Raw genomic sequence first — 14920 nt, forward strand, 5'->3', positions numbered from 1 at the left:
GCCATCAAATCTCGGGCAAAGTATGGACTATTATACGTTGCTGGAAAGCCCAGGATGTCTACTTTCCAACGCCGTTGAGAGCGTGCCAATTGGGCTTCTATAGCTCCAGAAATTCCACTTCGAGTGCAGGGAGGTCAGAATCCAACAGCATATGCAGTCCTTTTCAGCCTCTGAATCAGATTTTTGCTCAAGTCCCTCAATTTCAGCCAGAAAATACCTGAAATCACAGAAAAACACACAAACTCATAGTAAAGTCCAGACAAGTGAATTTTAACTAAAAACTAATAGAAATATACTAAAAACTAACTAAAACATACTAAAAACATACTAAAAACAATGCCAAAAAGTGTACAAATTATCCGCTCATCACAACACCAAACTTAAATTGTTGCTTGTCCCCAAGCAACTGGAAATCAAATAAGATAAAGAGAAGAGAGTATGCAATGAATTCCAAAAACATCTATGAAGATCAGTATTAATAAGATGAGCGGGGCTTTTAGCTTTTTGCCTCTGAATAGTTTTAGCATCTCACTCTATCCTTTGAAATTCAGAATGATTGGCTTCTATAGGAACTCAGAATCCAGATAGTGTTATTGATTCTCCTAGTTAAGTATGATGATTCTTGAACACAGCTACTTTATGAGTCTTGGCTGTGGCCCAAAGCACTTTGTCTTCCAGTATTACCACTGGATATATACATGCCACAGACACATAATTGGGTGAACCTTTTCAGATTGTGACTCAGCTTTGCTAGAGTCCCCAATTAGAGGTGTCCAGGGTTCTTAAGCACACTCTTTTTGCCTTGGATCACAACTTTATTTTTTTCTTTTTCTTCTTCTCTTTCTCTTTTTTTTTTCGTTTTTCTCTCTTTTTTTTGTATTCACTTCTTTTTCTTGCTTCAAGAATCATTTTTATGATTTTTCAGATCCTCAGTAACATGTCTCCTTTTTCATCATTCTTTCAAGAGCCAACCATTCATGAACCACAAATTCAAAAGACATATGCACTGTTCAAGCATACATTCAGAAAACAAAAGTATTGCCACCACATCAAAATAATTAATCTGTTATAAAATTCAAGATTCATGCAATTCTTCTCTTTTTTCAATTAGGAACATTTTTCATTTAAGAAAGGTGATGGATTCATAGAACATTCATAACTTTAAGGCATAGACACTAAGACACTAATGATCATGGAATAAGACACAAACATGGATAAAAATAAGCATAAAATTCGAAAAAAAGGAAAATCAGGAACAAGGAGATTAAAGAACGGGTCCACCTTAGTGATGGCGGCTTGTTCTTCCTCTTGAAGATCTTATGGAGTGCTTGAGCTCCTCAATGTCTCTTCCTTGCCTTTGTTGTTCCTCTCTCATGATTCTTTGATCTTCTCTAATTTCATGGAGGAGGATGAAATGTTCTTGGTGCTCCACCCTTAGTTGTCCCATGTTGGAACTCAATTCTCCTAGGGAGGTGTTGATTTGCTCCTAATAGTTTTGTGGAGGAAAGTGCATCCCTTGAGGCATCTCAGGGATTTCATGATGAGTAGGAATTTCAGACAAGTGTATGGAGATGCTTTATCCCTCTTGAATCTCTGCTTTCCTACTGCTTTCATCCAATCATTCTTACTCCTTTCCATGGCAAGCTGTATGTTGGGTTTCACCATTGTCAATGGCTTTCTTGTAACACCCTACCATACAGAGTCTTATGCTTAAGTCATAATTCAGAGATGGCAAGGTATTACGACCTCTAAAATAAAAATTTAGTACGTATAGTAGTATGAATGATTGATTATAACTAGGAGCCTGTGTAGAAAAAGAGGTAAACAAAAAATGCAACTCAAAAGCGCAACACTCCGATCGATAACGTAACGAACAAGGATAACCAACGCGTGATTATATATATACAAAGGAGTGTCAAAAACAGGAATATCAAGACTCAAAATCCGGCTGCGAAGATAACCGGTCCGAGAATAGCAATATATACATATGATAAAATAAGGAAAACCCCCAAAGGAAACCCAAAGGGACACAAATACATAAAACCTATTCTCCAAAATCTCCCATAAGAGGAGTCATCACAGTTTGTATTATTTAATGGAGATAAAAGTATCTAAGCAAAACATATAAACCAAAACATAGCCCCGAGAACAAAGGATCTTCGCAAATCTAGAAGTCTCCAGCATGCCTCAGCGGGAAACCTCACGTCCTGCATCTGAAAACCACAAAATCCGCATGGGTGAGAACCAGAGGTCCCCAGCATGGTAACAGCTTCCACATATATAATACATAATAATAGAGGAAAGCCGAAGGCAATCCTAGAACTTCCTCCAGATAATATCAAAGCTTATAAACCGGCTAAACCATAAAAGGCATCTGACTAAAGATACTTCAGTCTAACTAATACTTCCCTTTCCAATTCCTTCAGACCTTCCAACCACCAGCAGGAGTATAATGTAGCAAACATAGTTATATCAAACAATAAGTATACAAATAGGAGCAATTAGGGCATTTAGACAATTAGCAAATAGTATGCAGTCAAATAGGCAATCTCAAACAATTCATATAGTATGCATATGATGAATGCCTGTCCCTAGTGGCTGATGATATCATCTTGTCGGTTATAGAGCCAACCCGACAAGTCCTGGTCGCTAACCATTGGACTGTCCCTCAATCATGCATCCCCAACTCGAGTTATACTCGTTATAAACTTGATCATAATCATGATCTATATCCATCACCCTCACTGGTGAATATTTACGGGGGCGAGCTCATCCGGGTCTTTCACAGTGCCCGGCCACACTTATGACATAGAGTCAACAGAGTATCAAGTCTCAACCTGGAGCACGTGGTGGCTAGCCACTGCTACTACCCAGGGAAACTCGTATCTCAGATAGTGGAAGTGCAAATCACAATTTTCAATAATTCAGCATAAACATGCATGAATTCTCATCCATGGATCAACATCCATATCAGCCATCCGGCTCACGGTTCAGTCCAGAACCAGCCAATATTCATATCATACACAGCCATTTCGGCTCACGGTTAAATCCATAACCAGCCCATTGGCATCACGGTTAAATCCATAACTAGCCTATTGGCCTCACGGTTAAATCCATAACCAGCCATCTCATTAACAAATATAGCCTTTCGGCCCATGGCATAACAAGCACTTCCACCACCATCCTCCACATCTCACATAATCATCAATGATCCTCATTGATTATTCATTTTCCCTTGCTTCACTCGCAAGTTACCACATCCACTAGCTCCTTCTCTCATAGCTAGGCATATCATAATGATTTAAGATATAAATGGTGAGATCGGAGGCTTAGAAGTATGAGATTTGGCTTTTAAAACTCAAAAATCAACTTTGGGATGAAAACAGGGCCACGCGTACGCGCACGCGGGGATAGCCTCAAAAACTCATCGACGCGTAAGCGTCATGCACGCTAACGCGTGGATTGAAAACTAGTCAAATGACGCGCACGCGTCAACCACGCGTACGCGTGGGTACTCTCGTGCCCCAGGCACAAAACTGGCACAGTTCTGGCATAACTCTCTGGAAAATGGCTGGGCATTGGGTGCAGCACAATCGGCGCGCCCGCGCACATCACGCGCACGCGTGGATGGCGCTTTCGGGAAGAACGGCGCGTACGCGCCATGTGCGCCTACGCGCGAGGGGTCATTCTGCTAAAATTTTTCTAAGTTAAAAGCTGCAGAATTCACAAATTCAAACCCCTATCTTCCAATGGACATAACTTCCTCATTTTAAATCATTTTTCATCCGTTCTTCGAACGGCATGGACATCCCGGATCAAGTTTCATTTCTAAACAGATTTGGCACAAAACAGAGATCCGTAGTCCAAGTTATGTCCCACCAAAGTATGCCCAAAAACCATGTTTTCATAAAAACCACAAAGTGCCATTTTCAAACAAGCCATTTCCAACTCTTTTCAAAATCAATCAAAACATGCCATTTTCATCCCTTTTCTTTGAAATCAATCAAATATATCAATTTCAACATCAAGCCTCCTCAACTCGCACATTGACACTTTACCACAATTTACAAAATCACTATCTCATCATTTTAACCCACTTCACCCAAGTGGCTCAAACTCAAACATATTGACATGTCATATACTCTTTCTCATGCCAATTCTCAACAGCACCAATTCCAATAAATCATCATTGTACACAATCAATATCATACTCACCATCAACATGGTTCAACCCACAATTCAACCATAACCAACCATTAAGCATATATCACAACATGCATATTTCTCATACATCATACCACCAAGGCATCAATAATCATCATCACATATATGACCACATCATATATATCAACAATTCAACAACATCAACAATTCAATGCCTATCTTAGGGCCTCTAGCCTAAGTATTTCCTACCACATTACATATTAGATACGGGAAACCGAAACCATACCTTAGCCGATTTCCCAAGCTCAGCTGGAGCACTTCCAAATCACTTATCCACAAGCTCTCAATCAACACCTCCAAGAACAGATTTTTCACCACCAAACCCTTTCCAAGCTTTTCAAAATCACAAATCAAGCTCCAATATTCACATATACACAACCTAAGCCACAATCATCATACCCATACACAACATCTCAATATCCAAACATCATAGAACAACAAAATTACACTAGGGTTGAGAATCTTACCACACACAAGGTCCAAGAGATAAGATTAACCTTCTCCTTCAAGAGAGTTGGGTCCTATAACATCAAAGAGCCCAAAATCTCAACATTTTTTCTCATAAAACTCGAAAATAAGGCTGGAATTTCGAAGATCAAAACGTGGCTTACCTCAAGATTGATTGTATGGGTTTTGTAGAGCTCTCCGCGGTGAACGCGTGGCCGCAAACGGAGCGACAATCAGAGCTCTAGATCAAAAGTTATGGTGGTTTGAAGATCAACCAAGGGAGAGAACTTGAGAGAGTGTTCTTCCCTCCATGGCCTCTCTTTTTCAGCGTGAATTGAGTGTTGTGAGGAGAGAGAATGCTGAAAACTAGGGTTTTGGTTTAGTTATGTTGGGCCAAGGGCCCACTTTGGGTCCGGTTGGCCCGGTTTGGCCCGTTCGGTCCAATCTTGGTCCGAATTCTATAAAATTGGTACCAAAATTCTCGTCTCAATCTCCTCTATCACATTTAGCCATAAAAATCACATTTTGGGCTTTCTAGAATAAATTCTCATTTATAGGTTAATTAGCTGTTAATTAACCGGGTTTTACATTCTACCCACCTAATTGGGAATTTTCCCACAAAATTCAAATGCAATTACCTGGGAATAAATGTGGATAATCCGTTCGCATCTCCGACTCAAGTTCCCAAGTGTGTTCCTCAACACCGCCTCGACTCCATGCCACTTTGACTAATGAAACCTCTTTTCCACGCAACCGTTTGATACTAGTATCATCAATTCTGACCGGAGCCACTGGAAGCGTCAAATCTTCCCTTAACTGAACCGACTCAGGTTCCAACACATGGCTAGCATCAGGAGTGTACTTCCGAAGCTGCGACACGTGAAACACGTCGTGCAGATTCGAGGGATGAGGTGGTAGAGCCATCCGATACGCCACCAGTCCAATCCTCTCCAGGATCTGAAATGGACCAATGTATCGAGGATTCAACTTCTTTGCCTTAATCGCCCTACCTACTCCTGTAGTCAGAGTAACCTTAAGGAAAACATGATCTCCTTCCTCAAATTCTAAGGGCTTTCGCCTCTGATCGGCGTAACTCTTTTGACGACTCTACGCCATAAGCATCCTATCACGGATTTTCTTGACTTGTTCTGTAGTCGCAGCTATCATTTCCAGCCCTAACAAGCTTTTCTCTCCAGCTTCATACCAACATAGCGGAGATTGACATTTCCTCCCATACAAGGCCTCATACGGAGCCATTCCGATGCTCGCATGATAACTATTATTGTATGCAAACTCCACTAATGGCATATACCGATCCCAACTCACCGGTTGGTCCAAAACACAAGCTCTCAACATATCCTCCAGTGTTTGGATTGTCCTCTCGGATTAACCATCAGTTTGAGGATGGTAAGCCGTGCTCAAGCTTAAACGTGTTCCAAAAGCTTTCTGAAATGTACCCCAAAACCTTGAAGTGAAGCAAGGATCTCTATCAGAGATTATAGTAGCAGGTACACCATGAAGTCTCACAATCTCCTTTATGTATAACCGTGCTAGCTTCTCAAGGGTGTAAGTCATCCGAATGGGCAAAAAGTGAGCTGACTTCGTCAGTCGGTCCACAATCACCCAAATAGCATCAAAACCAGTCCTAGTCCTTGGCAATCCAGACACAAAATCCATTGCAATACTTTCCCACTTCCATTGTGGAATCTCTAAAGGTTGCAACATCCTGGAAGGTCTTTGATGTTCAATCTTTACCTTTTGACAAGTTAAGCACTTTGATACATATTCCGCCACATCATTCTTCATACCCGGCCACCAGAACATCGCCTTTAAATCATGGTACATCTTAGTACTCCCCGGGTGAATGGAGAATCCACTTTTGTGTGCCTCCTTTAAAATATCTTGCCTCAAAGTGCCAACATCCGGCACAATGATCCTACCCTTGAATCTCCATAACCCATCTTTTTCTTCTGACACCCTCCACTGTTTTCCTTGCTCAATGGCCGGTAACACCTGCCATAATGCTTCATCATTTTGATGAGCCTTTAGGAGTTCGGACTTAAAATCACTTGAGATCTTTAATCGGCTCAAACACAAAGTTCCGGATACTTCTCGAGCACCAATTTTCAGACTCTCAAATCCCTTGAGCAACTTCTCCTCTTGAAGCATCATCCAAGCCGTATATAACGACTTCCGACTTAATGCATCCGCCACTACGTTCACCTTTCCTGGATGGTAATGCAACTCAAAGTGGTAGTCCTTCAACAATTCCATCCACCTTCTCTGCCTCATATTAAGCTCTTTCTGATCAAAGAGGTACTTCAAGCTCTTATGATCAGAGAAAACTTGGAACTTAACCCCATAGAGGTAATGCCTCCACACCTTCAAGGCAAACACAACCGCAGCGAGTTCCAAATCGTGCGTAGGGTAATTCACTTCATGCGGTCTCAACTGTCGTGAGGCATACGCCACCACATTATGATACTGCATCAGCACGCACCCTAGACCCTTCAATGAGGCATCACAATACACCTCAAGTGGCTCATTCGGCTCGGGTAACACTAACACAGGTGCAGTGGTCAACTTTTTCTTCAATGTCTGAAAGCTCTCCTCGCACTCAGGAGTCCAAACAAACGGAGTTTCTTTGCGGGTTAACTTTGTCATTGGCAAAGCTATCTGTGAAAAGCCCTTGATAAATCTTCGGTAATAGCCAGCTAAACCCAGAAAACTCCTTATCTCTGTTACGGTGGTTAGTTGCTTCCAATCCATCACAGCCTCCACCTTGGTTAGATCTACGGCTATTCCCTTCTTACTCACCACATGGCCCAAAAACTTCACCTCACTCTTCCAAAACTCACACTTAGACAGTTTTGCATAGAGTTTCTTCTCCTTTAGAATCTGCAACACGGTCCTCAAGTGTTCCGCATGCTCTTCTTCAGTCTTGGAATAAATCAGTATGTCATCAATGAAGACAACAATGAATTTATCCAAAAACGGACGGAAAACTCTATTCATGTAGTCCATAAATACTGCAGGAGCGTTCGTCAACCCGAAAGACATTACAGTGTACTCGTAATGACCATAACGAGTCATGAAAGCGGTCTTAGGGATATCCTCACCCCTCACCCTTATCTGGTGATAACCGGATCGAAAATCGATCTTGGAGAAAACTCCAGCTCCTTGTAACTGATCCATGAGATCATCGATTCTCGGTAATGAGTACTTATTCTTTATTGTAACCTTGTTCAGCTGCCTGTAATCCACACAGAGCCGCATACTCCCATCCTTCTTCTTCGCCAGTAACACTGGAGCACCCCACGAGAAGACACTTGGTCGTATAAAATTCTTTCCCAACAAATCTTCTAACTGAGACTTTAGCTCGTTCATCTCTAACGGTGACATCCTATAAGGAGCACTTGAGATTGGTCCCGCCCCGGGCACCAATTCAATAGCAAAATCAACCTCTCGGTTAGGTGGAAACTCATCAATATCATCGGGAAACACTTCCGGAAACTCACACACAACCGGAATCTGTTCCAACCTTTGATCATCACCTGAAACGCCCGCGGTTAACAACATGATACCCTGACACTTGATTCCAGAACAATTTACTATCATCGAATTCAAGTAATAATTATTCACCACGACCGGCCCTTCTGTATCTTCCGGCATAAAGTACACCGACTTTGTAGAACAATCAAGTAGGACATGGTTCTTAGATAACCAGTCCAATCCCAAGATAAGATCAAGACCAATCATCGGTAAGCAGATTAAATTATGAACAAAATCACGCTGCTTGAACCTAAAGGAAACTTCCGGGCATCCTAGCCTAGTCACCATGGCTTCATGGGTAGCATTATATACTTTTAGGTCATAACCTAAGGTTACAATCTTCAATCCTAACTCATGGGCTTTCTCAAATGCAATGAATGAATGCGATGCTCCCGAATCAAATAAAGCATTTAAAATTTGACCAGCCATTTCACAGTTACCTCGAATAAGTGTCTCAGATCCCTCAGCACCTATAGCTGAAGTGGTGAACACCTGACCAGTCTGTTGTGCTTTCCCAGCACCTTGTTTCTATTTCTCCGGACAATTTGCGGCTTTATGCCCCGCCTTTCCACAAGTGTAGCACAAACCCCATCCGGCCTTGCATGGTGCTCCGGATGGTGACTTCCACACCTAGTACAAGCTTGATCATTCTGAGGCTGCTTCCCATACCTTTTTCCTTGGGAGTTGTTGTTGTTGTTGGGCCTCCTAAAAGAGCTTCCCCTCTTGAAAGACGGACCCCTAGGTGCAAAGCTCTTCCCCCGGTTCTGTGGGAATGATCCCTTTTGACTCCCTTTCTCAGCGGTTGCCCTCTTCACACACTCTTCAGCAACCCTACACTTGTTTACCAACTCGGAGAAAGTCCTAATCTCCATTGGTCCCACTGAACTAAAAATATCACTCCGGAGTCCTCCTTCATACTTGACACACTTCCATTCTTCATATTCCACCGGAGTCCCTTGGCACATACGAGAGAACCTGAACAGCTCCTCAAACTTGTCAGTATACTCTGATATGGACATAGTACCCTGCTTCAGCTGTAACAATTCAAGTTCCTTAGCCTTCCTAGCAGAAGTCGGAAGGTACTTCTTATAGAACTCTTCTTGGAAGACATTCCAAGTGATATAGTCATCACCCTGCTGCAGAAGACGTCAGATGCCTTGCCACCAATGCGACGCTTCACCTGTGAGCATATAGGTAGCAAACTCAACACGCTGTCCTTCAGGTACCACTTGTGCTTGCAGAGCTCGCTCTATAGCCTGAAACCATGTATCAGCCTCAGTTGGGCTAGTAGTCCCCTTGAACTTAGGCGGATTAACCTTCAAAAAGTTTGCCAGCGTCATCGGGCCCTGAACTCCACCTCCATCATTACCATGGTTGTTCATCTGTTGACCAAGAGACTCAGCAGTGGCTTGCATAGCAGCAGCCATGTTCTCCAGTGCAGTCATAAAGTTCACCGGGTCATTAGAGTTATTCTCCGGTGCACGAGCATTCGTACGACCTCTCGCACTACCTCTACCGCGTCCACGAGGCGCCATCTGGTTCCTATCCATACCAAATAATCGATATTAAGTTGATCAGTCTCAATATCGGAAGTCTAGTACTTCAAAGTCCCAAATGCATGCTCATGAACATTTATGCCAATTATATCAAGCAGATATACTAATAGCACATAACACACACACAGAGAATGCACAGAAGCATAGTCAGTCCATCCCTCAGGCTCTACAGGAACGAACTGCTCTCATACCATAATAACACCCTACCATACAGAGTCTTATGCTTAAGTCATAATTCAGAGATGGCAAGGTATTACGACCTCTAAAATAAAAATTTAGTACGTATAGTAGTATGAATGATTGATTATAACTAGGAGCCTGTGTAGAAAAAGAGGTAAACAAAAAATGCAACTCAAAAGCGCAACACTCCGATCGATAACGTAACGAACAAGGATAACCAACGCGTGATTATATATATACAAAGGAGTGTCAAAAACAGGAATATCAAGACTCAAAATCCGGCTGCGAAGATAACCGGTCCGAGAATAGCAATATATACATATGATAAAATAAGGAAAACCCCCAAAGGAAACCCAAAGGGACACAAATACATAAAACCTATTCTCCAAAATCTCCCATAAGAGGAGTCATCACAGTTTGTATTATTTAATGGAGATAAAAGTATCTAAGCAAAACATATAAACCAAAACATAGCCCCGAGAACAAAGGATCTTCGCAAATCTAGAAGTCTCCAGCATGCCTCAGCGGGAAACCTCACGTCCTGCATCTGAAAACCACAAAATCCGCATGGGTGAGAACCAGAGGTCCCCAGCATGGTAACAGCTTCCACATATATAATACATAATAATAGAGGAAAGCCGAAGGCAATCCTAGAACTTCCTCCAGATAATATCAAAGCTTATAAATAGGCTAAACCATAAAAGGCATCTGACTAAAGATACTTCAGTCTAACTAATACTTCCCTTTCCAATTCCTTCAGACCTTCCAACCACCAGCAGGAGTATAATGTAGCAAACACAGTTATATCAAACAAGAAGTATACAAATAGGAGCAATTAGGGCATTTAGACAATTAGCAAATAGTATGCAGTCAAATAGGCAATCTCAAACAATTCATATAGTATGCATATGATGAATGCCTGTCCCTAGTGGCTGATGATATCATCTTGTCGGTTATAGAGCCAACCCGACAAGTCCTGGTCGCTAACCATTGGACTGTCCCTCTGTCACGCATCCCCAACTCGAGTTATACTCGTTATAAACTTGATCATAATCATGATCTATATCCATCACCCTCACTGGTGAATATTTACGGGGGCGAGCTCATCCGGGTCTTTCACAGTGCCCGGCCACACTTATGACATAGGGTCAACAGAGTATCAAGTCTCAACCTGGAGCACGTGGTGGCTAGCCACTGCTACTACCCAAGGAAACTCGTATCTCAGATAGTGGAAGTGCAAATCACAATTTTCAATAATTCAGCATAAACATGCATGAATTCTCATCCATGGATCAACATCCATATCAGCCATCCAGCTCACGGTTCAGTCCAGAACCAGCCAATATTCATATCATACACAGCCATTCTGGCTCACGGTTAAATCCATAACCAGCCCATTGGCATCACGGTTAAATCCATAGCCAGCCATCTCATTAACAAATACAGCCTTTCGGCCCATGGCATAACAAGCACTTCCACCACCATCCTCCACATCTCACATAATCATCAATGATCCTCATTGATTATTCATTTTCCCTTGCTTCACTCGCAAGTTACCACATCCACTTGCTCCTTCTCTCATAGCTAGGCATATCGTAATGATTTAAGATATAAATGGTGAGATCGGAGGCTTAGAAGTATGAGATTTAGCTTTTAAAACTCAAAAATCAACTTTGGGATGAAAACAGGGCCACGCGTACGCGCACTCCACGCGCACGCAGGGATAGCCTCAAAACTCATCGACGCGTAAGCGTCATGCACGCTAACGCGTGGATTGAAAACTAGTCAAACGACGCGCACGGCGTCAACCACGCGTACGCGTGGGTACTCTCGTGCCCCAGGCACAAAACTGGCACAGTTCTGGCATAACTCTCTGGAAAATGGCTAGGCATTGGGTGCAGCACAATCGGCGCGCCCGCGCACATCACGCGCACGCGTGGATGGCACTTTCGGGAAGAACGGCGCGTACGCGCCAAGTGCGCCTACGCGCGAGGGGTCATTCTGCTAAAAATTTTCTAAGTTAAAAGCTGCAAAATTCACAGATTCAAACCCCTATCTTCCAATGGACATAACTTCCTCATTTTAAATCATTTTTCATCCGTTCTTCGAACGGCATGAACATCCCGGATCAAATTTCATTTCTAAACAGATTTGGCACAAAACAGAGATCCGTAGTCCAAGTTATGTCCCACCAAAGTATGCCCAAAAACCATGTTTTTCATAAAAACCACAAAGTGCCATTTTCAAACAAGCCATTTCCAACTCTTTTCAAAAATCAATCAAAAACATGCCATTTTCATCCCTTTTCTTGAAATCAATCAAATATATCAATTTCAACATCAAGCCTCCTCAACTCGCACATTGACACTTTACCACAATTTACAAAATCACTATCTCATCATTTTAACCCACTTCACCCAAGTGGCTCAACTCAAACATATTGACATGTCATATACTCTTTCTCATGCCAATTCTCAACAGCACCAATTCCATAAATCATCATTGTACCAATCAATATCATACTCACCATCAACATGGTTCAACCCACAATTCAACCATAACCAACCATTAAGCATATATCACAACATGCATATTTCTCATACATCATACCACCAAGGCATCAATAATCATCATCACATATATGCACATCATATATATCAACAATTCAACAACATCAACAATTCAATGCCTATCTTAGGGCCTCTAGCCTAAGTATTTCCTACCACATTACATATTAGATACGGGAAACCGAAACCATACCTTAGCCGATTCCCAAGCTCAGCCTGGAGCACTTCCAAATCACTTATCCACAAGCTCTCAAGGCCTCAACACCTCCAAGAACAGATTTTTTCACCACCAAACCCTTTCCAAGCTTTTCAAAATCACAAATCAAGCTCCAATATTCACATATACACAATCTAAGCCACAATCATCATACCCATACATAACATCTAAATACCCAAACATCATAGAACAACAAAATTATACTAGGGTTGAGAATCTTACCACACCCAAGGTCCAAGGAGACAAGATTAACCTTCTCCTTCAAGAGAGTTGGGTCTATAACATCAAAGAGCCCAAAATCTCAACATTTTTGCTCATAAAATCAAAACAAGCTGGAATTTCGATGAGCAAAACGTGCTTTCTCAAGATGATTTATGGGTTTTTTCTTCCGCTAATGGGCGCAACGGAGCGACATCAAGCTCTAGATCAAAGTTATGGTTTGAAGATCACCAGGGAGAATTGAGGAGTGTTCTTCCCTCCTTCTTTTTCAGCTAATTGAGTTTGTAGGAAGAATCTGAAACTAGGGTTTGGTTTAGTTATGTTGGCCAGGCCACTTGTCCGGTTGCCGGTTTCCGTTCGGTCCAATCTGGTCCGAATTCTATAAAATTGTACCAAAATTCCGTCTCAATCTCCTCTATCACATTTAGCCATAAAAATCACATTTTGGCTTCCTAGAATAATTCTCATTTATAGTTAATTATCTTATTAACTGGTTTTTTCTACCCACTTAATTGGGAATTTTGCCGACAAAATTCAAATGCAATACCTGGGAATAATGCGGATAATCGTTCGCATCTCCGACTCAAGTTTCCAAGTGTGTTCCTCAACACCGCTTGACTCCATGCCACTTTGACTAATGAAACCTCTTTTCCACCAACCGTTGATACTAGTATCATCAATTCTGACCGAGCCACTGGAAGCGTCAAATCTTCCCTAAACTGAACCGACTCAGGTTCTAACACATGGCTAGCATCAGGAGTGTACTTCCGAAGCTGCAACACGTGAAACACGTCGTGCAGATCGAGAGATGAGGTGGTAGAGCCATCCGATACGCCACCGGTCCAATCCTCTCCAGGATCTGAAATGGACCAATGTATCGAGGATCAACTTCTTTGCCTAATCGCCCTACTACTCCTGTAGTCGGAGTAACCTTAAGGAAAACATGATCTCCTTCCTCAAATTCTAAGGGCTTTCGCTCTGATCGGCGTAACTCTTTTGACGACCTGTGCCGTAAGCATCCTATCAGGATTTTCTTGACTTTTTAGTCTCAGCTATTATTCCGGCCCTAACAAGCTTTTCTCTCTAGCTTCATACCAACATAGCGGATATTGACATTTCCTCCCATACAAGGCCTCACACGGAGCCATTCCGATGCCTCGCATGATAACTATTATTGTATGCAAACTCCACTAATGTCATATACCGATCCCAACTCACCGTTGGTCCAAAACACAAGCTCTCAACATATCCTCCAGTGTTTGGATTGTCCTCTCGGATTGACCATCAGTTTGAATGGTAGCCCTCCAAGCTTAACGGGTCCAAAAGCTCTAAATGCACCCCAAAACCTGAAGTGAAGCGAGGACCATCAGAGATTATAGTAGCAGGTACACCATAAGTCTCACAATCCTTATGTAACCTGCTAGCTCCTCAAGTGTAAGTCATCCGAATTGCAAAAATGAGTGACTTCGTCAGTCGGTCCACAATCACCCAAATAGCATCAAACCAGCCCTAGTCCTTGCAATCCAGACACAAAATCCATTGCAATACTTTCCCACTTCCATGTGGAATCTCTAAAGGTTGCAACATCCCAGAAAGCTTTGATGTTCATCTTTACCTTTTGACAAGTTAAGCACTTTGATACATATTCCGCCACATCATTTCTTCATACCCGGCCACCAGAACATCGCCTTTAAATCATGGTACATCTTAGTACTCCCCGGTGAATGGAGAATCCACTTTTGTGTGCCTCCCTTTAAAAATATCTTGCCTCAAAGTGCCAACATCTGGCACAATGATCCTACCCTTGAATCTCCATAACCCATCTTTTTCTTCCGACACCCTCCACTATTTTCCTGCTCAATGGCCGTAACACCTGCCATAATGCTTCATCATTTTGATGAGCCTTTAGGAGTTCGGACTTAAACTCACTTGAGATCTTAATCGGCTCAAACACAAAG

This window comes from Arachis hypogaea, chromosome 1, assembly GCF_003086295.3.
Source record: "Arachis hypogaea cultivar Tifrunner chromosome 1, arahy.Tifrunner.gnm2.J5K5, whole genome shotgun sequence".
In the NCBI taxonomy this organism is placed as follows: Eukaryota; Viridiplantae; Streptophyta; class Magnoliopsida; order Fabales; family Fabaceae; genus Arachis; species Arachis hypogaea.